This window comes from Arvicola amphibius, chromosome 5 (assembly GCF_903992535.2).
Source record: "Arvicola amphibius chromosome 5, mArvAmp1.2, whole genome shotgun sequence".
In the NCBI taxonomy this organism is placed as follows: Eukaryota; Metazoa; Chordata; class Mammalia; order Rodentia; family Cricetidae; genus Arvicola; species Arvicola amphibius.
The window spans coordinates 40,209,397-40,234,893 of record NC_052051.1 but is presented as its reverse complement, the minus strand read 5'-3'; the positions used below and the strand labels follow the sequence as shown (position 1 = coordinate 40,234,893).

Genomic DNA, 25,497 nt, shown 5'->3' with positions numbered 1-25,497 from the left:
ATGGAAACGTTGATCGTTGTCCAGAAGGTACATTTTAAATCTTATGAATGATTTATAAGGAATAGGAGTTCTAATGTAATAATAATGTTAAGCCCAGCCTGCTGGCTTTCTTCAGAGGGTATCTGAAAGCCTGCCTCCTCCTGGCTCCCCCAACTCCTGGTCAGGTGTGTCTCTTGATGGGACCAGGGAGGACATAGGGGTGCCATTCTGCCGCCTTCGGGATTGTTCTCTGCTTCTAACACAAGGGGAGTAGAACTGTAGGACACCGGCTGAGCCGCTGGTGACCATCACCTCCTAGGCAACCACAGAATGCCCCAGAGGCCAGAGAGGGAGGGGCAGGGCATCTTGTTGAGGACTGTGCTCTGAGCCTGTGTGAATCAGTGTCTGAGTGGCGAGGGTGTGTGTGGTGAGAAGCAAGAAAGGCTCTCTTGGGCTTTTTTAACCGCTTGATATGAAGAATAAAATAGTGTTTTCTTAGTTTATTTTTCATTTTGTAGAAGTTGACAGTTGTGGAATGAAGACTATTCTTATTAGATTGCCAAATATAGGTGTTTGCATATATTACAAAACAAGGGGAAGTACTTATAGTTATTTAAATAAGTGTATATTCAACATATGTATTTACATATATAAATATACTTTATATCTACATTTATATGCACGTATTTATATATACACAAACACTCAATTAAAAGAGGATATAGTTATTTACACCATGATATAAAATTTGGAAAATACAGATCAGTGTAAGAAGTAAGGCATGTATGTTTTCACTGTCCAGGCACAGCCACTAGTGGCGTTGGCAGGATATCCTCCCATATCCTGTGTCTGTTCTCCTTGTGTATGCAAGGACGCTATAGCCAGGCCTCTGTTTCCCGGGTCCCATTTGTGGCAATGCTCTGTGTGCTTGGGCGCAGTGTGAGGAGCTGGGCACATAGCAGAGAACCGACAGCTCCTCTTTTCCTAAGACTGCTGTGTTCAGACAGGAGATTAGCAGTGACCTCTGTCTGTGTCACTGTGCGTGGTGGTGACAAGCTCTGTGAAGAACTGAAGAAAAGAAGCGAACGGGACAGTGAGAGCCTGAAACGAAGTTAAAGATCACAGCTGGACTGTAGCGGCCACTCCTAGAAAGCTGGGTTTACAATGAAACAACAGCAAACAGCAGCAGGAATATATATATATATATATATATGTATATGTATATGTATATGTATATGTATGTATGTATGTATACATATATACATATATACATACATACATACATATATATATATATATATATATATATATATATATATATTCATTCAATTCTCTTTCCTAGTTCTGGGGACTGTCAGCAGAGCTTATAGTCTACCCCTGAACTATGCCTTTGAACTGACTCTGGAGCCAGGCTTCCCTTCAGGCTGTGATGCTGCTACCTCAGTCTCCAGGTAGCCGGGACCGCAGGCTAGCGGCACAATACTGTGGCACACTTTCCAAATTCTTAGCTAAGAGTTCTAGAAAAGCCTCCCCGCCAATGGCTCGCTCAATTTTATGTGAGCAACAAAGGCTTGTCTAACTCGTAGCCTGGTAGTATAAGTTTTTGTTTTTAATTCCAATTACAGGCAAGGCTGTGGTGTCTCTCACTGACCATATACATGTTTGTGTATCGTTAGGATACGTTCCTAGGAGCAGAATTCCTAGGCACAGATTTTCATGTATGCCTGTGAGTTGAAAAGATCTGGCCTCCTTCTACTTCCTAAATCAGTTCATTTTCCTTCTCTAGTTTGCTGTACCCCCTCCCCCAGAACCCCCCCTGGCGCAGGCACAAAAGCAGGTGATATTTTCCAGGTTGAATGACCTCCGCCATGACTGCGTGCTGCTTCAGTGTGGTTTCATTTCTGTTTTGAAGGCAAGAGGGCTGAAACAATTAGAATTGCATCACGCTCACGAGGCCTTGCTGTGGCTCACAAAGTTGGTACAAGATGAGGACAGAAAGATATTAAGCCTAGCAAACCGGCATCCTTGGGAACACAAGACGTTCAGAGCGAGTCTCAACATGCCATTTCTTTTTTTTTTCTTTTAGAGGTATAAAGAAAAGGTCCAGGAATATTGAATTGAATAACAAAAGAAGCATTCATTCTTGCAAGAAAAATAGTTTGCTCTTTTAAGCTTGCCTTATGATAGAATTTTTAACTCTAGCAAATGAAATCAAATTATTGTTTGAAAATTTTGCTTGCTGTTATATTTGTCTGGTATTCTTTCAGATGACATTATCTGAAAATTATATATATGTATATATGTACATATATATATATATATAAATACTGGTGTACAGTTATATAGCATCTACCAAATATATTTCTTCATTTGAAAGCTAGCCAAGGTCTTCCCTGATGAGATGGCCAGTCTTGGCCATCTAGTTGACACAGTCCAGAATATCTGAAAGAGTGAACTTGGGGGATTGCCTTGATGGGACTTGCTTATGTGCACATCTGTGGGGCGTTTTCTTGATTGCTAATTGATATAGGAGAATCCGGCACAGCGTGGGCAGTGCCAGCTCTAGACAGGTGGGCAAGCAGGTAATTAGTATTCCTCTCTACCTACGGCTTCAGGTTCTTGACTTGAGTTCCTGCTCTGGCTTCCCTCCATAGGGCTGAGAAGTCTCTCCCACCCTTCCCATGGGTAGGAGTTGGTATGTCAGACTCCAGCCCCCTTGCCTCTGGATGGATGGATGGATGGATGGATGGATGGATGGATGGATGGGGGAGTTTGCCACTACTTTCCAGGTTCTGCAGGGGTGTCAGACAGCATTTCCCAGAGACTCAACTTGCTGAATATGTTAGTCTGTATTGCCTTGTTTCCCTGTCTCACCTCTCCATTCTCCTCCTGGCATTTCCTGGAATCACTTCCTAAATGTGCTGTCCCTTCTGAAATCTTCAAGTAGTATTTGCCTCAGGAGAAGCTAGACTTAGTGATGCGGGAGGTTGCCAAATCCCCACCTGTGCTTACACCCCCCCACTTTGGAGCTGGAGAGAGCTGTGGGGACATCTGGGTGACTGATGGGGTCTCACTGTGTCTGTCTTTCATTCTCATCATGTTCGACTGAAGGTTCGAGATAGTGAAATCTGTTCATTTCAGCATTTAAATCGTGCGACATCTTGTATAAAACATCTTTTGTTTGCTTGTTTTTTGAGAGAGAGTTTCCCTCTGAGCTTTGTAATATTCTGTATGTATTATATTTTCAACATAAAATTATGTTTTTAGTGGTGGTGAGCTTAGAAAGAGATGAATTTCTTATACTCGTGTTGCCACTCAGTTGAAAAATGCCTTGTAGCCTGTGCCCATCACAGCTCTTCTTATTGTCTTTGAGGAAGTGTGGCTTCCAGTGGGTGTAAACTTTCATTGATCTTTGAGGGTTTTTAATGTGTTGCTTGGATTGAGCCTTATGAGCCAACTCTATTTAAGGCATTCCTGCAAACGACAGATAGTAAGTCCAAGGCTTGTGATTTCAAACGGAAGACGTTCATGTCTCTGAGGATTTCATCCACACTCCCCAGGCCTTTAGAGTCATGTAGACTCTAGAGGGCTGCTTGTTCCTTCCTCTTCTGAGTTTGGAAAGCAAGTTACTCTCATTAGTGCATCATCTGCCGGCTTGAAGCAAATGAGTAACTGTTGATGCAGAGAGGATCAGCTACAGCAGGATTGTCAGCCCGTGCGGGTGCTGTGCTCTGTCAGGGAAGTCACAGCAGGTGCTTACTGTGTTGGGATTGTTTCACCACAGTACACATGGATCATGCATACATGTGATGGCTTTAGTTCTCTGGCCTAGGAGCAAACTTACCTGATCTTGTTTATTAGAAGTTGGAAATATTGTTGATCTTGCACAAAGGCAGCTATCTGGGGAACAGGGAGCAATTATTTTCCTCAGGATAAATAGAAATCAAAAAGCCAAATTATAAGGTCAGATATGAAAATTATGTGAAGCTCAAGCAAGGAGAGCATGCTCAGTGCATCTTTGAACTAAGGACATTCATTATGTCCATCAGAATGTTGGCGGGCTGATGTGAAATGAGGAAAGAAGGCAACTCTCCATGAAAGCAATCTCCAAGGAGTTCTCAGGAAGGCAGCTCACCGTCTCTAAGCCTCTTCCCTTCAATATGTGCCTTCTGGCTAGTTCATAGCAGCATGACATTACATTAAATTAGAAGACACTTTGGGGTGACATTAATAGCTTGTCTTGATGATTTTCCATGGTTCAAGGATCCCTGACTGGTTTCTACTCCGGGTCTGAGATGTTGCTGGAGTCACCTGAGCACAAGAATTGCTTTCTGTCTAGCTGTTGCTTTTCTCTCCTTCTCCTGACCTTTGTGGCTGGTTTGCTGATAAGCTCATTTTTACTTTCCTCCTCTTCCCTCCCTTTCTCTTATCTTTTCAGACCGGATTCCAAACCAGAGGTCGAGTCAGCCATCCTACTTTGGGTTCTAGTCTTCTTGGGTCCCTGATAATGAGATACAAAATCTTGGTCACCCGTAGCTTCTTCACCTGTCAAATGTAAAAATCAGAACAGCCCTTCCAGTGCCTTGAGCACTTAAGGGCATAACCTCTGGAGAAAGTTCACACAGTGGAGGCTTCACCGCTACCACCTCCTGTTGGTGGGAATTGTGATGGTTAGTTTTGTTTCAACTTGATGCAAGCTAAAATCATTTGGAAAGATTAATGAAAATGTCCCCATCAGACTTGACTATGGGCAATTTTTGTTTGATAATTGATATGGGATGGTCCTGTTCACAGTTCCATCCTTGGGTGAACTGTACTGGATGCTATCATAGGCTGATCTAGCAAGCTAATAACCAGCGTTCCTCCATGGCTTCTGTGTTGGTTCCTGTTTCAGGTTCCTGCCTTGACTTCTGTCCCTGACTTTTCTTAGTGATAGATTGTGTAGGTTAAATAAACCCTTTCCCCCTTGGGTTGCATGTGGTTATGGTGTTTTATCACAACAATGGAAACCTAACTAAGACAGGATCTTTGGCTACCCATTTAACCTCACCAGGCCTCTGTTTTCTCATCTTTGAAATTAGGTCCATCATTATGCCTAAAAACTGTTTAGAAGATAAATGAAGTAATATGTATAAATTACTTAGAAATGTACATGATACATACTAAAGCTCCATAAATATTAACTTTGCTGTTATCCATCAGTAAAGATGAATCAATATAAATGTCTTTTTTTCTTTGTCTTTTTCCTCTGCCCATGTTTACAAATCTCATATTTTAGTGTTTAACTTTGGGGTTCATATATCCGCATGGGTTGGCCATGCTTGCAGGGAGGAGGTGCTCTTTATTCTTGTAATTTAGTGGGTGGGAAGCAAGCAGAACTCATGTTAGGTATTATGATGATTCAGGCCTGGGCTTATTTCTGAACTAGTGGTGGGGTCTCAGCAGCTCCTTTCCTCCCCTCCTCTTGAGCATTTGTCTTAGAATGAGAAGCATCGAATAGGTGCCTTTGACTGCTGGAGTCTAAGGAACTTTTCCCTTCACTTTTTATTTTCTTCCTTAAATTTTTAAAGTTGCATTTAGGTGTGTGTTTTTGTGTGTGTGTGTGTGTGTGTGTGTGTGTGTGTGTGTGTGTGTACGCACTTGGCATCTGCCATGGTCTTTGTGTGCAGGTCAGAGGACAGCTTACAGGAGTCATTTCCCTCCTGCTATCTGTGCCCTGGGGATCAAGCTTAGAGGCAAGTGTCTTTACCTGCTGAAGCACCTCACTGACCCTTTCTCTTTCTTTTTTAAAATTTGACAAAGGTTCTTGCTGTGTCGCCCAGGCTGGTCTTGAATTTGTAATCCTCTGCTTTAGCTTCTCTAACACTGTAACTGTAGGTGTGTTCTCTCACGCCTGGTTTAAATAACAAGACGAATCAGAGCTACAGAGGAATATTATGCTCTAATGTGGTTATTAAAATCTGATATAAAGTTGTGCCATGATAGCGTGTACATTAGCGTGTACATTTTGGCAACAAGTGAAATGATGTTACTTTGGTTTTTTTTTTTTTTTTTTTTTTTTTTTTGGTTTTTCGAGACAGGGTTTCTCTGTAGCTTTGGAGCCTGTCCTGGAACTAGCTCTTGTAGACCAGGCTGGTCTCGAACTCACAGAGATCCGCCTGCCTCTGCCTCCCGAGTGCTGGGATTAAAGGCGTGCGCCACCACCGCCCGGCATATTTTTTTTTTTCTTTTTTTTTTGTTTTTTTGTTTTTTTTTTTTTTTTGATGTTACTTTGTTGTAACGTTCAGTTATCTGCAACGCTTCTAACATGAGATGAAACCGACTGAAATTTCCATGAAAAACTAAGTCACGGATGATTCGGAATACCGCCCTGGCTGTTGGTTTCTGTTCGCAGCTGGATGATGTCCTCACCTTCAGACACGTAGTGAAGACAACCGTGCAGGCATGTTCCCCACCCAGGTTGTGCCTCCTTGACTCACTGGTGACCTGTGGACCTCAGGCAGGTAGCCCTGGGACTAGGTGACTGCTATGACTTTTTCCCTTGGTTTATTATACAGTTACTGGATCATGTAACACTCACCAGATTCTAAAAGCTTCCAAGTGAATAAAAAAGATGCAAAAATTCTTTTATAATTGGTACAGCTGGTGTCATTAACCATGAGCAAAAGCATGGCGTTGGTGCAGCCACAGCGTTGCTTCTCTCTAAGGGATTTTGCCCACGTATGTGCCTTTCCCCATGAGGCATGTTGCCATCTTCTCGCACATGCAGACACTGGAAAGAATGTGAACACTAGTCTTCACTGGTCATTTTAAATATCAGAATCATCAAACAAACACCAAAGTACCAGATTGTGAAGGCAGTGGCACTAGCAGACTGACAGAAGGACCTTTGCCTACCGTGAGAGAGGCACGTGTTCAGCAGCAAGTTCCATGTCGTCGTCCAGTTGGAAGTGAATTTGACAAGGCGAGCCATTAAATGTCTATACCCCCATACCCAGCTATGTGCCTGTTTTCTTATTTATCAAACGAACATGTTAGAATGCATGAGTCATAGCATAGTTTTAAAGAAAAGTTAAAGTCACTTGCATTTGTGAGAAATCCTGAGGTATACGGCAGTTTTCAGTTGCCCACCACACTGTACCTTCTGCCCTTGGCATTTTCACGAAGAACAAAGAGGAAAATGTGGAGCCGTATTTCCAAAATCACATTCCTCTCTCACTAGGCTACCCTGGGTTCATTGAGTCTGCACAGTTCTAGATGGCTTCCTGTACTGCACCACAAGGGCTTCTGGGAGTTCTGCTGCTTCTTTCTGAACATTGGTTGACCCAAAAGAAACTTCTTACCTCACCATTGTCTTAAACACATCCTATTGACTTAGGGCTCATCCTAGTCTTAGCTCACCGTGGCACAGGTGTCCGTCATTGACAAGATTGCAAGTCAGACTCTCAGGCAGTGTTTTCTCCCAGTGTCTTGTGGTATCTAGAAACACTTTTGACTCTAAGAGGGTACTAATGTGTCATATTGTACTGACTGTAAAACAAGATAACAAACCCAAAGTAAAATAAGTTGCTGTTTTTGTCCAGGAGTAGGGCAGGATGCTGCTGAGCATCCTACACACCCAGGGTAATCCTGTACAAGTCACCTAACCTGTCAGTAGCATTGGGAAGTCCAGTCCTTGGGGGAGGACCCTAGTGTGGTCCTTCCTGCTGCTGCCCTGTAGGGTCTCACAGCCCTGCTCTCTGGCCTCTCGTCTCTTTTCCTGACTTCAGCTTCCTGACTGCACATTTTTGCTCTCACAGGCCTCTGCCTATGCTGTTGTTGCAGTCTGGAGTGTCTACCCTTTCCCCACAGATCATGGTCCCATGTGATGGATTTCTCAGTCCGCTTTGCATGTGCTTCCATGTTTCTGACTGGGAGTTACTCTTTAGATTCTGTTGTCCCTACTCACTTGTAAGTTCAAGGTGATGTAGGCGCAGGTTAGTTACATGGCTAGTAAATGTTTAAGAGAGTGGCTGAATGAATGATACCACAACTGGAAAGGGTCCAGCGCTAAGCATGTCGACGGCCTGTGTAGTCCACTCTCAGGCAGCTTCCTTTTTACTGGATGGGCCATTCCGGTAACCATACCATGGATGCCATTCTCATTCTCCCTGTTGAATGTGGTTTAAATGTTCTTCACTTGAAGGTTTCTCTTCTTCACTCTTATTTCCTTTGTAGAGGTCGGTATCAGTTCCCCAGGGTGGCTTGCAGTGGCAGCTTCAGATAGACACAGGTGGAGGAGACAGCTTCAGGCTAAAGATGAGCATATGCGAGGGAAGGGCAGTGGAGGGTCTTTTGCCTAAGTCTCCTTAGCATTAATTTAGCGCAATCCAGGTTAGTTCTCAATTTTGTCTGCATGCCAGTGTCACAAGAGTAGCTCCTCAAATAATGTTGTTGCTAGTTATCAATCTAAAGAGGTGTTTTGATTAGTCTTGGGTGTGTATGTCCTTGGAATTTTCTAGGTTCCCAGGCACTCTTGTTATATAACAACCTTTGAGACCCACGATATCATTAATTCAAAGTTACTCATGTGAACACTTCTAAAGTAACTTAATATTTTTTGTCTTGGTAATTTAATAATTTTGGCAATTTTATGATTTTTATATGCATAAAATTAGTGCTTGTACTTTGTTCAAATTTATAGTTTTATAACTTGGCAAATGACATTGTATGACATCACATTCCCTCACCTCCCAACTATCACAGAGAAACAGCCGACCATCCTTCATGGTGGAGGAAGTTGGAAGGAAACCATTCTTTAGATAACATGCCTATAAACTACAAATTTAGAACTTCTGCTTGGTTCCCATGCTGCTTCTCCTGTTTCTAACACCCACAGGCTCTTGCATCCCAGGACCTGGTGGAAGAGTTCCCAAAGCCCCTGAAGGACTTTCAGAAAGCCCCTTGTTGTTTTCTGACTTCCCATGTAGTTATGCGTGGTACTTTTGTAATGAGTGAGACAGCAATGTAGTAACTTTGGAATCCCTTGTAGTCATTTCTGCCCCCTACCCAGTGTCCTCCCCAGCATCCATCCATGCTTTCAGTCTGCCTGTAATTTGTTTGCGAGTAGTACTAAGAAGTCTTGGCCACCTGTCATGCTTGTGAGTGATCACTGGAATGATCTCTGCTGCTATTCTAAATGCGACAGTGAAAATGGAATATGTCATCATATGCCACTGTCTGTCTAGCACCTAAGCTTCCTTTTTAAGAATTAGTTTGGGGATGCATTGGTCCAGCAACTTTGCCAGGGAGTAGGTGGGCACTGCTATAGAAAAATGCACTGGCTAAAATGTAATAAAGTCCTAGACTAGAACTGAAATAATTAAAATTTATAGAGTTTGAGATTACTATATTCTGTTTTATTTTAAAAAGGAATACTAGCGAAGGAAGACATTGATAGAATGATGCAGATAAGCCTAAACCTCCCGTTTCTTCACCATATCAACAAGTACCAAAATATCAGGGCTAGGGATGTTCTGTTGTTCACTGACAGAATGTCTTCTTATTATGTAGGAGGACCTGGCCTGGATTCTTCCAAACACCAGAAAACTTTACCCAAACCAAACTGAAATTAAAGTGGATTTAAAAAGTGTCAATAGGGCTAGTGTTGTACTTTAGTGGCAGAGTATTTGTTTGGTTCTGGCTAGACCCTGAGTTTATCTCCAGCAATAAGGCAACAAAAAGAATGTCAAGAGATGTTTATGGGAGATTCGTGAATGAAAATTATTTTTTATGTCGTCAAATCGAGAAAATTTGGCTAAAGAATCACATCTAATTGCCATTTGACAGGCAAAATTTTAATTTCTAATATTTATTTTACTGTCATCCAAAAGTCAGTCAGTCAGTCAGCCCCACCCCTATTTTTCTGTTCAAATTTAAGGTTTAGAAATTACTTGCAGAGAGTGGAGTTTTGTGACAGTTTGCACCTCAACCTCAGCATTTCTGTTTCTCTAGTACAACTGTAGTAAACTTGGGGGCTAGACAGGGACTTTGAGATTGTCTTATGCTGAGAGGGTACATGACAGTTGAGAATGCTGAGTCCTTCTGTCGGGCGGAGCCAGGCCAAAGCCAGGCAGCTGTTGAGAAGTCCGACTTTCTGGTTCCACATTGAACATGCTTCTCTTCACTTCAGAGTAAACACGGTAGACATTCCCTTAGGTTGATGTCTTCTAAAACTGGTTTGAGCCAAACTTGGGAGTATGAATAGTACTCAGGAGCAGCAACCAGAGATAGGGCTAGTTAGCTGGTCCTACTGGGAGTAAGCGACTTCCTGGGTACTGGGGGCAGCAGAATCTTCCGAGTTGTTGGACTGGGCAGTAAGAGATGGGCTGTTTGTCTACCAATCTCTGATTGTGGCCTGAGGACTTTAGAAAGCCTTAATTCTAGTATTTGTACTCGAAAGGTTCTCTGACAGGAAGGTGTTGGCTATAGAATAACACCTCTTCCACATAGGGAAACTGAGTCCCTGGGAAGTTAGACCTGGGTGGGGCACTAGCAGCTTCAGCATGCACACTCAGTAAAAGAATATGAACCAAGCCTGCCAGGTACCCGCTGTTGCCATATGCTAATCGCCTGGGCAGGGTTTTACACTCGTATGCCTAGTGCTCTTCCAAAGGAAAAGTGAGACTAGGAAGCCAGTAAATGCGAGACTGCCAACATAGGTTATTACTCATCTGACCCTCCAGTTCCTTAGGCTAGGTGTTAATCGCTACATCTGTGGCATTCTGGCAGGTTCTAGAGGGGATTAATGAGGGGAGAGTTGTTAGGTTGGGGCGCTTGCTCCCTCAGATTTCTTACCAGCACACTGACAGATGAAAATACAACTCCCTCCTGGAAGCTAGCCTATCTGTCACGTGACTTTCTGCTACAGCTGTGCTTTGTGGGTTCCTCCACCTCTGTTCTCTTTCAGACCTAAAATATGTCATGCTCCCTGGTTAACTTCCTAAGCTCTGCCATACCTGGTAAAAATCCTCCGTATTACACCCCCTCCTTTACTTGTGTGTTCAAGTTCCCATCTACTTCCTGCTGGGACCCTTAGAGGCTTTTCTTTCCTAAACACTTGGGTGAAATGCAAGAGCCAGAGACGTTATGAAGACATAGGATAACAAAGCGTAAGCTGACCTAGAGCCACAAGAGTACTCAGCATGTAGGACATCTTCCCCCAAGAAAAGAATACTCCCTCCTCCAAAAGGTGTTTGAAACAGGTACCTTGAGTTGTAATTAGAATGTTTTCTTTTCTACTCTACGGGGAAGCCCCATATGAGCAGTAAATTGAAAATGTGGGACTGCTTTATTATAGCCATGTGTACAGCTAATTATAATGTACTTTGCTGTATAAGATGGGAACTCTGCAATGCGGGGAAACAGACGGATATATTGGGTCTGTCTCCATCTGGAAATTTCAGATTTATCTCGTGTATTCTAATTCTAGATAAGTATGTATTTTCCTCTTTAGTTCCTAAAATTTCCCACCCTTCTAGTAAATTATAATCCACTTTGTGAGGGTTTTTAAAAGCTGCTATGAAAAGCATTCCAAGCACCTAGAAGAAGTCTCTACAGCGACAGAACAGGTCACTCTGCAGGGACCCTCATGACTCGGGCGCTTTGCTGAGCACTGTGCACTCAGTAATGAATAGTACTTGATGTGTGTTCTCAAGGAAACCACAATATGGTGGGAAAGCAGAGGTCTAAACAAGTAATTATCACAAGAGTTTTTAAGTATTATAGCATGGGATATATGTATATCTAAGTGAGGGTATATTTGAGTCTGTCAGGAAAAGGCAAGGAGGTTGTGAGTGAGAGGAAGCTCCATGAGCTGCGTTTTGAAGGACAGCAGTGAGCTTGGCAGGAAGATGAAGGAGAGGCTGGGGGCTATGAGGTTACCTGATGGTTTTGAGATGGAGTGAAGCATGTTTTGCTGTAGCTCAGTGGCCTTTGGTAGAATGCCTGGACTTGAGGCCAAGGGTAAAATGATAGTCTAATCCTTAACAGTCATTATCACATAAGATGATATGGCTTGTGCACACTCTAAAAATTATTAAGGAATGTAAGGAAACTGAAACAGTGTTTAAAAAAATTAATGGACATTTAGTAGGAAACATTGCCGTCTTGTAGTAGTGCTCTAAATATAGAGCAATACGTGTTGTTTTTTAAAATGTTTATGTGTGTGTGTTTATGTGTGCACACATCCATGAAGGCCAGAATATAGTGTTGGATCTCCTGGAGCTGGAGTTCTTGTGAATCAACTGACCTGGGTGCTCAAATCAAACTGGGACTTTGGGAAGAGCAGCAGTTTTTTTTCTCTTGCTGATGCTTGCCAGAGCCTGAATATACCTCCACTGGTACTTTGGGCTTCCAACAGTCCTCTTCCGCTGAGCTCCCCCGCCCTGAACGTGGCTTGTCTGGCCTGTGTCTGACCTTCATGTTGATGTAACTCAGACAGCGTGGCCTCCTTCTCTCTTTCTTTTCTCCATTTTCCCCTTCCAGTCTCCTCCTGAGATTTATTGCTTCCCTGCCTTAGGGATTTTCTTTTCAACTCTACTATGATGGTCTTAGAGCTTTTTTTTTTTGAGTCCATTCTTCTTTTATTAATGAAAATAAGAAGCTTGATTTGCCCGATAACTCAATCAGATCTTTTGAAGATTCAGTGCCAAATTCTAGAAATATATTCTGTCTGTTTTAGTCCTTACCTTTCTTGTTTGCTGCTCTGGTCGTTCACTGCCTTGGCCCTCTTTTGCAGAATATACCAAACAGACTACTCCAAAACTTACTGACTTGAAACAACCATTTCAGGAGTCTGGGTTGACTGGTCTCTGCTGGGTCAGCCTGCCTCATGTGAGACTGACTGGCTTGAATGTTTGAGATGACTCACTGAGCAAGAACATTTGAGTTCAGTGAGGATGTCCGCTGGAGTGCATCCAGATTAGCTGTGCTGCCCCTGCCATGTGGATTGTGCTTCTCACATATGAGGGTTAGGTGCCGAGGGGGGCTATTGTCAATGTGTAAAAGCAGAAGTCACCAACATCCTGAAGAATGGCCCTGGGGGTAACTGGAGAGATGGCTCAGTGGCTAAGAGCACTGGCAGTCCTTCCAGAGGACCTGGGTTCAATTCCCAGCACCCACATGGCAGCTCACAATTGTCTGTAACTCCAGTTCCAGGGCATCTGATACCTTCATACCAATGCATATAAAATAAAATTATATATATATATATATATATGTAATATAATATATATATATATTATATATATTTTAAAGAATGGAACTTGGGCCCGGTGGTAGTGGCACATGCCTTATTTCCAGCACTGAGGAGGCAGGGGCAGGCTGATCTCTGTGAATTCAAGGCCAACATGGTCTACAAGAGCTCGTTCCAGGACCAGGACAGCCAAGGTTACACAGAGAAACTCAATAAATAAATGAAGGAAGGAAGGAAAGAAGGAAGCAATGGGACTTGGGAGACCTGGACTAGAAGTCCCTTTGCATTCTGTAGGTCACCCCAGCCCTAGGCCCAGGTTTGACAAGAGTGAAAAGAGTTGCCATCTGAGCAGGAAGATTATAATTTGCAACTCGCCCCTCCCTTTCTTGGCACCTACTTTACCATGTCCCTCAGTACCCATTATTCTGGAAACTTCTACTTAAGTGTTAATCACCAACTGTTTGTGATCACTATGTCTTCCTTCAGATGCTCCCAAGAGATACTCCTTTGTTTTGTCTGGCCCGTAGTCATCTGTGGTTTGGAGGGGTGAGTGTGTGCTGTTGAGGATTTTTTATTTTGAGGGGCTTCTGGAAGGCATGTTGTTTTAAAGCAACCATGATCAGTGTTGGCAGAGAAGTGGAAACAAAGGATTATTTGCATACTGAGGATTATTTGAAGGAATGCTCACTGCCCGTCTGTCCAACTCAGCATTTGCTATACTGGACCAGAGAGCTCCACCTGACTTACCTCTGATTTCTAACTTTTCTGGAGCCATTCTATTCCTGGATTTCCAGCATTGTTGCCATCATCATCGCTGTTATTATTATTATTATTATTATTAGTTTCTCTAGTATAGCTGTTTCCTCCTTTCATCCCTCCCTTCTTTCCTTTCTTCATTATTTTATTTTTCAAGATAACGTCTTCTTATGATTCCCCTACTGGCTTTGAACTTGCCATTCTCCTGCTTCAGACTCTCGTGGGCTGAAATGGCAGGCCTGCACCACAGTGCCAGCCTGTTCTTCTTTTTGCCCTTGAGAAAGAAGGCTCTCTTTTCATTTCCTGCTTTGTTCTGTCTGGCAACTTGGAACTGATTTCTCAGCCCTAAGTGCAAATGTCACTTCCTGGGAGGAATCGTAGGTTCTACCTGTCCTCTGCTCCAGGCTCTAGAAAACAAAGGAATGTGACTGTCTTCTTCTGGGTTAGCACACATAAGTATTTGTTATTTATGACCATTGATCATAGGAGGTAGTTGCCTTGCGAAAGAAAGGATTAATAAAAGAAATACTTAGGTTTAGAGACCACCTCTCTTTTGAGGAACACAAGGGCATAGTTTCTTGGGGCATGCTCTGCCCCTGGTAGAGGTGAGTCAGTGATGTGCTGCCCCCACTGACATAGTACAGCAAGATAGAGGAAGTGTGATGTTTTGAAATGTAGCAGGGATTCCTGCTTGGAATAAAAGTGGCTGACTAAAAGCCATCGTTTTTCCTTTTTGCTTCTGTCATCCTGTGGCCCCTTGTCTGTACCCCAAGATCTCAGTCATGGCAGAGCTGTGATGACCAGCAGCCCAGAACTGCTCATTTCATTTCCAATTATTGTCCCATAAAGCCAGTGACTTGTTTAAGTGTGAGCCTAATATTGGCTTAATTACGATTTCAGATGTCTTGTGCTTGTCATCCCACTCTTATGAGATGAGCCTAGATGTAAGTTTTATTTTTTTGTGGCATACTGTTTGTCTAAAAAGAGCATTAGTGGATGAATCAAAATGGCAGGGGGACCACAGAAAGATGGAGTAGGAAATAACTTTGGTTCTGTCTTACTCAAAGACAATATTCAGAATTCTTAGGGGTTTTCAGTACCCAATATGATGTAACCAGATAAAGAGGGGACAGTGTTGTTTCAGCTTATTTATTGTCATTAAAAAAGTGATTTAGTCACTGTGTATTGTACGCGAGGGGCTCAGTAAAGAAACCACTGGAATGGTCCCTTCTTGACTGGGGGGAGGGGGCGCGTGGTGATCAGGTAGTGTGGATAAGAAAGAGAACAACCAGATGCATCTGGAAGAATCTAGAGCAGAAAGAAAAACAAAGCAGGCTAGGCATGACCAAGGGCTGTCTTCAAGGGAAGAGAGACCAGGGAGAACAGCGAGATTAGCAGTGTAAGGAGGGCAGTAGCTGAAGGGAAGAAAGCCCTGAGCTGTGGCAGGCCTGGGGTTCATGGTGGCGGAGGGGGTGAGATGCTAGCGCTGGAGCTTTGAAATGTCTAACAGGTATCTGTGAACAGGGACTGGGGGAGCTCAGAGGTGTGAACAGGGACTGGGGGAGCCCAAAGGTTGCCTGGACTTTGATATACAACCAAAGGCATATGCCAATGGAGAACCATATGTCCCTTCTGCCAGAGGCAAGGGAAGCAACTCTCTTGCAAAGGTGAACCCATTTCAAAAGTTCCTGAGGAATGTTGTCTTTTATTTAACCACCAAAATAATCCTTCTTCAGTCCAGCTTGACCCGAGGCGAGACTGTTTTTTTTTTTTTGGACACTGTCCAAAAATGAGACCTAACATGTATGAAATGCTCTGTTGTCTAAATGGAGGCTGTAAAGTCAGTACCAGTTGGCATGTGTTTTCAAATCGAGTACTTGCTCAGCAGTGCAGAATGAGCATGTGGTGCGGGACCTGAAGAGAGTGATTTGTAGAGGCCAGAATGTGGGCAGAGTGCATAGGTAAATGCACTTAAGAAAAGCTGTGTAACTGAGGCAGGGGAGGCCTTTGTAGGCTGGGAGAGTATTACAGGAGACCTAAGGTGAGACTAGCAGAATGCCCGAAGGCATAGGGGAAAGGGAGCCCCAGGTAGAGCGCTATAGAAAGCTCTCTTGGAGACAGGGTATTGGGGACCGAGTGTTGGCATCATATAAAATATGCAATTTGGGTCATCATTTGCTCTGCAGTTGATAAGGTAGTGTTGCTGAGTTAGAGGCCAGAGCTGTCAAAACCATCTGGGATGTGGTTGTGCTCTGCCCCAGAGCGGGGGGCAATAGAAGAGGGAGAGAGGAGGGGAGGGACAGAAGGGAGGGAATGAGAGGGACAAAAAAATGAATATGAAAATGCCTGGATTCTCAGTAGGAAAAACAGAGAAATGTCTTGACTATGGGTTGGTTGAGTATAGAGCCTGGAGGTATAAATTAGTGTATAACCACAAGCCACAGTGACCAACAGTCCCAGTGGACACAAATTTGAAACTTTGTTGAGCATTTCTTTAGCCAGATGCTCCTCGCTAGACAAATGCCTATTCTGGTTGGGATCAAAGTTTCCGAAGTTTGGTCCCATGATCACTTAGTCCCATTGCCTTTGTTCCTGTGAGTCAGAAAGCAAGACCAAGAGTTTTGGCTGGAGAAGCTGTTCTCCTATAGCATCTGGGAAATAGAGACACAGGCAGCACCACATATTTCTTTTGGTGGCACACCCCCAGCCACCTAGCGACTTGGCTCCATTAGTACCAAGCTGAGGACCAAGCCTTAAACACAAAACCTGTTGGGCAGTGTCCAAGACATAAGTGAAAACAGAAGTTTAGCAGAGAACACCAAACCAAATCGAAACAAAAGAAAACAAAAACAGAGGAACACAATCAAACAAAACCAATGTCTGCCTTCACATATTGCCATCAAGTTCGTCAGTATATGATTCTGTTTGACAATGAAAATGTGTTCCAAAGGCAGCCAGTTTAGATTACCTTGACCATTGCCCTGACCCTGGTTTTCTTTGTCTGGATTCTATAGGAACCTTTCGACTAGCCGCTCTGTGCATGCTGTCAACCACCTGCAGAGGATTCTCTACCAGGCAGCCTGGGTGAGTCTTTTAAAATCTGTCTGATGATACTGTTCTCCTCTGAACCCGCAGTGGATTCCTGCCTCGTTCAGAATGTAAGCAAAGCGCTAACAAGGGTCTTGTGGTCTGGCATGATACCTTCATTGTTGCGTCTGCCTCTGTTACTACCCACCTTGGTCACGCCCTGCTGGCTATCCTGTGTGGGCAAAGCACGCGGGAAACGTTTGCTGCATGGATGCAGCAGATTCATTTAGCGGCTTCTCTTTGGTTGGACTTGTGAATTCCCTGAGCTCAGTCATCGGCAATTGTCTCTATATTCAGATAGCGTCTCTGCTCAGTCTACGTTGGTTAGTGAATGGAAGCTGAAGTTTGAAATCACAGCCTTTGGATCTATGTAGTTCGAGAAAGTTTCCTTACTAAAGAGTCAGTTCAAGAAATGTTCAAGAAATGTTAGAGGAGACATGGTATGTCGTTGCGTGCCCGTAATCCCAGCACTTAGGAAGTGGAGGCTGGAGGATAAGAAGTTTAAGGTCATCCTAGAGTACGTAGCAAGTCTGAGGCCAGTCTGGGTTATAAGAGGCCATGATTAAGAAACACAAATACATAAAGCAAGCGATAGATCTGGGCCAACCTGAGATACATAATGACAGTGTCTCAAAAGAAAAAAAAAGTTAAGAAAAATGGAAATAGAAAGAACTGGTACTGGGGAAGGAGAGGAGGAGAATAACTGGGTTCAGCTGGCCGAGCTCCTGCTGTGAACGCTAGAATCCACACAGCAGTTCGCCATTACTTTCATCATTATCATTATGATTGCTAATTGGATGCTCTTTCAAAATTTGGACTGTAAACTTGCAGCTGATGCCTTAGGAGATTATGCTATCCAGGGTGCAGAAATTGCCCGGGGCTGACTGTAACTATTCATGGCCAATTAAGGAGCAGCATTGGCAAGAAAATGGGGGAGGGTGCAGTTGTGCATTGTGGGAGTTCTTGTCGCTGCGGTGGTTCATGCGCTGGGGATTAGCCGGCTGGACTCCCTTCTGCAGCAGGGACGTTGATTTGCCTACCTGAAGGCACTTTTACAAGTGAAAATAATAAGCAACCTTGAGGGACTTAACTTTGTGTAGAGAGGAAAGGGAGAACAAAGTGGAGAAATCACTTTTATTTGCCAGGCCTTGCTTGAGAGGCCTTCAGAAGGCTGCTTTTGTTTAATTTGGTATCAGTTTTCTTTCTTCCCAGGGGACAGCCATGGCTTTTGAAAGAATGCATACAGAAAATCAGGCCGTAGGAGGCAGAAATGAATTTTGGAATGTTTCCAAAGTATAGAATTCCCCAGAGAAGTAGAGTTACTGCACTATAGTCTTGTCACAAAAGGGAGTGTCAATCACACAGTATGCCTGCTGTCTCATTCCTGACAGCTGGTGGCCAGTTGTGATGGCTTATACTTTTACATGGAGTTTTTAAAGGATTTCAGATGGAGGAGCAATAACACACACACACACACACACACACACATACACACACACACACACACACATGCATGCACGCACACACGGGTGTGTGAGATGGGAGGGAGAATGATAGAACAGTCTCTGGATATACCTTTCCTTAATTTTAGATTTTAGGGTTAAACCAATTCTTAAGATGTTTTGAATTTTCCTAGTGCCGAAAATCCTGTGCAGCCCTTGCTGTGACTAGGGCGTGGGGGCTGCAAAAGATAGTTCAAATAAATTCAGTCCTGGAGAACAAGGCTGCATGTTTATGCAGCCAGGAGGTCCTAAGTCGAGTGCATGATGCCTGTTAGAGGCTGTTTAAGTTGGCAGCACCTATTCCGGCTCTCCCTGAAAGCACCGGCGAGTACTGAGTGTGGCATTCTGGAATCAGCAGACACACCAGGCTTTTCAGTTCTTACTCTCCTTGTGCTGGCACTCATTTCCCTCTGTACCTTTCGACCATGACAGAGAACCGGAGAACTGGAATAGGGAACGTTGTGTCCGAGGTGGAAGTAGAAGCATTTCTCTGGTGGCCTCAGTGATGCGATACACTAAATCGGATTCACTGGACTCCTAACGTCTTTCTTTGTGTGTCTTTCATGACATAGCTGGAGTCTGGGAATGAGCTCTTCATGCTCAACAAATGGATTAAATGATTTATCTCCGAAAAGTAAAAGGGTTTTGGTTTTTTTCCCCCCTTGATTAGGAAAATACATGGTTATATCCTGTTTTTGTTTTTAAATGTCTTTTATGCTTTTGATAAGTGCCCTAACTTAAGAACGTTAGGGCTGAACGGTGGGTAGGAGGAAGAAGAGCATACCATGCTCTCGTAGACGATCCCCATGTTGTTCCAAGTCAGCAACCACCTTGAGTGGGTCACAACTGCCTGTAATTCTCCTTCCATGGGACTCAGTGTCCTTTCTGGCCTCTGCAGACACTGCATTACATGTGTAGGCTGCTTCAAGACACATACATACATAATTAAAAATGAAACAAAATAAAATCTTTTAGCAGTCTGGCTCTACATTGTTTCTAAATTCATAGTGGCCACTTCGGCTGGCTGATACGGCGATCAGGGGGGCTAGCCCACCTAATCTCTCCCTTCTTGTCTAGGGTTTGTAGTTACCTCTTGAGGTTAGGTAGAGAAGAGGCTAAAGATAGAACAGTCAGAAAGCTCAGTCATATTTATATCCAGTACCAATCCTACTTGTTCCTTTTCCCACCCAACTGTCCCTTCCTCCCTTCGGCCACATACTTTCCCCATTCAGTATTGTTCATCTCTGCGCCACCTACAAGGCAGCAAGCAAGGACCTTTCTCAACATGGAGTCATCACCAAATGGTAGTGTTTGTAGTAGGAAAACATTAATGCCGGGTCAGTTCTAGCAGGGGTGGGTCTTACATCGTGGTCTGGAGGGTTCCAGTTAAGGCTTTGGAGAAATGCCATCTCAACCAGTACATGAACAATGAATGAAAGTCAGTTTTGTATGTGACTAAGAGCTGGGGACTTTGCACAAGAAAATCCACTTGTAGAGGTCAAATTTTATGTTGGAGTTGTATTTCTGAACTTATTACAAATTTTGAACTCCTGAAATTGAGTTATGAGTGTCAAAATATAGTGGGGTGTTTTCATTTACCAGCTTGTATGGTGCCACCTTGTGGTCACTGAGAATGAGGGCGTTCAGTGTTTCTCAGCCCCAGCCAGCAGGAAAACCACAATGGTTGGAAGAACTTGGACATGTTGGAGGGGACTCCTGCTGATTCAGAGGAACATGGAACCATCATTCCAGGTTTGCATCACATGTGACCAGCGTCTGGAGAATGTCTGAGCAGGAGGTCCTGTCCCGTTTGCTGCGGTTGTCAGTAGTTGCAGATAGTTACAAATGCGTAGTACATGCGGGCTGGGAGTCCCGGAGAGGAGCTGAGGAGTCAGTCTCTGCCAGGCCAGCAAAGACAAATGAGAATATTGAAATTTTAGGATTTATTTATTTGAGCAGACAATTGCACTGTCTGAGGATTTTAGCTGTTTGGCTATTCACCGTTAATTTCTATCATATGTGTTTATGAGCATAAGGTTTTGTGATGTCACGGTGCTTGTGGGGTAATTTTTGTTGTTTTTGTTTGGAAGGGACCATTAACCATCGTGCAAGAGAAAATGAAATGAGTAGTATATCCAGTAACGAGGTTGGCTAGAAGTTCAGCCTAGATTTGGGCTGTGAGGCTGAGGGGTAATTTGATTGGGATCGAACTTGGAGGTCTGTGGTAAAAACCCATTGTAGTGAAACACAGGTTAGACAAAGTTCAGCCAATTTCTTTATCTTGGGACTTGAGAGCCCTGGAAGTGCTGATGCATTGAAAGTCCACGGGATAACACTACTCCAACTTCAATTCTGGAAACAATCCTTACAGGTGGGCTGAGTGCGTACTCAGGAATGCGCTCCATTACATATCCCCACAGTAAGCTGCATAAGGAGCAATCACAGAACTTCAGGGGAAGGCAACCAAGCAAGCATCTGCGGGGAGTCAGCTGGAGAGCTGGCTTAGCGGTGAAGAAGTGCATGGCATACCGCTCTTGCAGAAGACTAGAGTTCAGTTTCTGGCACTCACATTAGGCAACTCAAAACTGCCCTCACCCCTAGCCCAGGGCATCTGACATCTGTGACTCCCACAGGCACTTACATGGCACATAGCCACACACATAGTTAAAAACAAAAATTTAAAAAAAATACTACAAAACAAAAAAATTATCTGGGCATGATGATGCATGTGTTTTAGCTCTCATGAGGCAGAGGGGCAGGTGGATCCCTGAGTTTGAGGCCAGCCTGGTCTATAGAGCAAGTTCCAGGACAACCAGAGCAACACAGAGAAACCCTGTTTCAAAAAAACTAAAAGTCTACTTGGACTTATTTATTTTATTTTGAGTATGAGTGTTTTGACTGCATGTATGCATGCTATATGTATGTCACGTGCCTCCTACCTGGTACCCATGGGGAATCAGAAAGTGAGGTTGAATCTCCTTGAACTGGAATTACAGATGGTCATGAGCCACCATGTAGGTGCTGAGAACCAAACGTTGGTCCTCCGAAAGAGCAGTAAATGCTCTTATCTGCTGGACCATCTTTCCAGCCCTGAAAATATTTTATAAAAAAATTTTTCAAAGTGTCCCCATCTTAGACATTTAGGAGTTGACCTTCATCTGGGATATCATCTGACAACTGTCTGCTGACCTCGGCTGGATTGGCCTATGTGCCTTGTGACTTGGCTGTCTGTTGCTGATGTAGGATGGCTTTAGCTAGTAAGACTGGAGTGACTTATTTCTGCAGTGTGTGTCCTCATCCTCGAACACACTAGGTCTAACATATTTACTTAGGTATGACCCAGGAGCAAGAATGGAGGGGCCCAAGCTTGCTGCGTAAGGACTTCTAAAGCCTTTGCTTGTGTCGTGTTTGCTAATATCCTATTGTTTGGAGGCAAATGGGGCCTGTGACAGAGGATAAGGCCCTTGAAGGTTACACAGCAGAGGGTGTGGATAAGAAAGAAGAAGAATTGAGTTTGTTCTGCAGCCAGATAACCCTAGACCCAGTGTGGGAACTGCTGGATGAGGTCACAGTCAACCGAGGCAGGAATGAGATCAGACTTTTTTCTCTGCCACCCCCAAAGATTGTATTTTTAATTGTGGTAAGCAGCCTCACAAAGAGACGTCTGGGTCATGTCGAGCAAGAAACAGTTTATCTGGTTCTGGAAAGGGTGCCTGTCATCTTGGTGTGTGATCGTCCCACTTGGGACTGGAAGGACTGTGAAGACCATCTTGTATGGTTGCATCATTTCAGAAGGAAATGAGAAAACAGAGGCACAGAGAAGATCATTGGCCATTGTAATGCCAAACAGTGAGCTGGCTGCAGAGCTGGCTCTCACCCTCACATCCCCCTCTCAAGCCCTTTGGGCTCTAATGACCTCAAAGGAGTTTTGTTGGAGGGTGGAAGGACTAGAAGGAGTTTGCAGTCTCCATGAAAGAGCAAATCTCATTCCCTCTGTAGGGACAGTAATGCAATAGACTTTTAACTTAGGGTGATTAGAGAGCAGCCATGCTGTTTGTTTCTGGAAAGCAACGCTTGCCAAATGATGGCTGCCCATTTTGGGAATCTAGTCTGTTTTCTCTTTTTCTATCCTTTCCCCGCCCTTCTCAGATATCTGCAGCATGAGAAGTCAGCATAGCATTTTCAAGAAGCATCTAGATTCTAGTTCCTATTTTGTTGAATAACATATGAAATTGTAAAGGTATATCTAGCCTTCTGGAATAGCAGGGGCATCAGCAGCTAATTTAGATGACAATTGAGAGGAACAATTTGAGGTGAATAAGTAAAATTTGGGTGATGAACTTCTACTTACTTAAGCACTATTAAATAAACTAGTTTGCGATAGAAATGCTTTTCAAATATTAGATTTTTAAAATTTTATTTAACAGATAGTAATGGGAAATATTTAGAATCCCCAAACACACTTTTAGGCACAAAACCCAGATTCTTTTTCATGCTAAGCAAGTGCTCCACCACCAGGTTGTATCCCAGCCATTGTTTTTATTTTTATGTTATTTGTTCATTTTTTTTTTTTTAAAGACAGGATCTTGCTTGCTGCCTAGCGGAGACTGTCTTTGAACTGTGCCACCAGTGCTGGAATGAGGGCACAGGCCGCCATGCCTGCCAACATCTTCCTTTTCCGATCTCAGGCTTTGAACTGAGCAATAGCAAAGCCCTGTGCTTATAAAAAGCCGGGGAGTGTGAGAGTCCATACCGTCCGATCACCCTTTGCTTAGGGCTGCTTGCCGTTTCGGAGACTTTAGGCAGAATCATGACTTACTTCGTTCAGTTTTGTTCTCAGGGTGTTTATGCTTCTTGCTGATTGGTTCTCTGCTGTATTGGGCTATTTACGCACAGTTTTGCTCATTAGATCTCTCCCATGTCGCTTTCCTGCTCCCAAGCTGCCTTGTCCTCTGGCACCTGGGTAGGTCTGTGGGTGTGAGCACTGGTGAAAGCTGGAGTGGAGGAGAAGCCAGGGTATCTCTGTTTCTCTCCTCCGAGTGCATGAGGAATCGCTATGTCCCTGTATGGTTTCCACCCTCACCTCCTGGAAGCCTGTGCTGTTGTCATCAGGTCGCTTCAGTTCCTGGGCCCTGACATCACACCCCATTGTCAAACCCACTCCTCTCTCTGTCTGTCCTCATTGCTGGGTACTATACCCAGAGCGTATGTGTTCCACCTTTGAGCTGCACTGGTAACCTGGAAGTTGTCTTTTTATTTTTTATATTTATATCTCTATACCATTTTTCTCTCTGTAATGATTTGCTTCTTGCAGCCTACTGTGAGGATGATATCCAACGACTTAGTTTATTTTATTGTTCAAAATGATGGCAGTGTCATCAAATGATTGAGAATGACAGCTTAAGATTCTGGGGTCCAGTTCTAGCGATACCACTCCTTGTGTGCTTTGACATGTTTCTTAACCTTTGTGGGAATTACTTTTTCACCTGAACAATGAATGCATCTGTGCTGTCTCAGTTTGGGTTTCCTGGGATATGGACGCTAAGCTAGAGATTACGGAACAGAGGTTTACTCTGGAGTGCTTGAGATATCTGGCCTGTGGAAGGAAAGGCAGACTCAGGGTGGAGCTCAGGGAGAAGCTGAGCTGAGATTTGGGCTTTGCTGAAGGCAGCTCCAAAGCAGGTGAGGGTGTTAACTGCCTCTCTCAAGCAGCTTGGGAGTTACCGGTTGGTCCCGAGGTAGATGGAGTCTGTTCACTAGACAGACCACAGTGACTATATCGCTATTCCCTAAGATTCTTAAGGTTACGTTAGCATTGAATTTGCCACGGATCCTTCCAGTGCCCTTCATTTCCTTCAACTCTTGTTATGTAACCTGGGTGCTAACTGTGCATCCTTGCCTCATTTCTTAGACTCCCGGAAGGGCCGAGATTTCTGTTTTATGACCAGCCAGAGGTCTTGCCAGGTTAAATGTCCTGCACCAGGTTGCTCATTCGGTAACTGACTGAGAAATCCTCCCGTGGGGCCCAGCAGCCTTACCACGAGCAGACTTTTTAACTAGACATTTGAACGATTTAAACGGCAGTAGGGGAAACCTCCTGAAAATATCTCCAGCAAAGTTGTAGGTGTTGTTTTGGTAGAAACATTTCCTCTGTTGCCATAAAAATCTTCCCCCAAATGGCTTTGTGAGAGCAAAGCTGTGCAGGCTCCGCTGCTGTTTGTGAAGGGAGCCGTATGGCTCAGCCACAACATAAACGATTTGTTCTGCTGGCCGTGTTGGCAAAGTGATTTGATTTCTGGATTCCCCAGAGAGGGAAAAAGGATCTAAACACATAAGTTTCTTCGTAATTAGATGTTTAAAGAAGAGCCAAGAGGAAGAGTTGAAAACGGGAGCCCAGGTACATTTTTCATTCCGCGAATGCCGCTGGGGTGGATGGGTGTGTGCACGGGGTAGAATTCACTCAGCACTCCTCCCTCCTCCTGCGTCCAGTTCTCTGTTCTTCATCAGGAATGAGCAGAAAAATCAGCTACAGCCCCTCTAGCAAAGTGATGTTTGAGTAGGTGCTCTTCCTTTGTTTTGGAGACTGGAGAAAAGCCAGCCGCCGCTATGTCGTGTCTAGAAAAAGGCAATGCCTCTTTTTCTGTTGGGGACAAGCCTTTTCAGGTTAGCTAAAGATGCTGATGGAAGGCTTTGGAAGCATAAGGTCAAGGGTTAACTTCTAAGAGCCTATTCTAAGGAACCCAGTTTCTGTGATGAATTAGGGTTGACTCTGGTTGTTCTTAGTAGCCAAATACAAAGTAATAGTTGCTTGATGATGCAAGTCCATGGTAAGGAAATTTGGAGTAAAAGCACACCATGATTTTGTAGTGTTGTCTAGAGCCCAGGTCCCCATCCCTCTGTCCTGCCTTCTTGAATGCAGATTCCATTTCTTCCCTGTCA

At 43.9% G+C, this 25,497-nt stretch overlaps 1 protein-coding gene across 1 annotated transcript in view; it reads left to right on the top strand.

The window, feature by feature from the left end:
- Plcb4 (phospholipase C beta 4) overlaps positions 1–25,497 on the top strand; it is a 363,836-nt gene that overhangs the window by 63,004 nt on the left and 275,335 nt on the right. Inside the window, exon 2 of the mRNA XM_038331031.1 lies at positions 16,984–17,053. The gene's annotated coding sequence lies outside the window, so the exon portion shown is untranslated. The remainder of the gene's footprint in view (positions 1–16,983; positions 17,054–25,497) is intronic.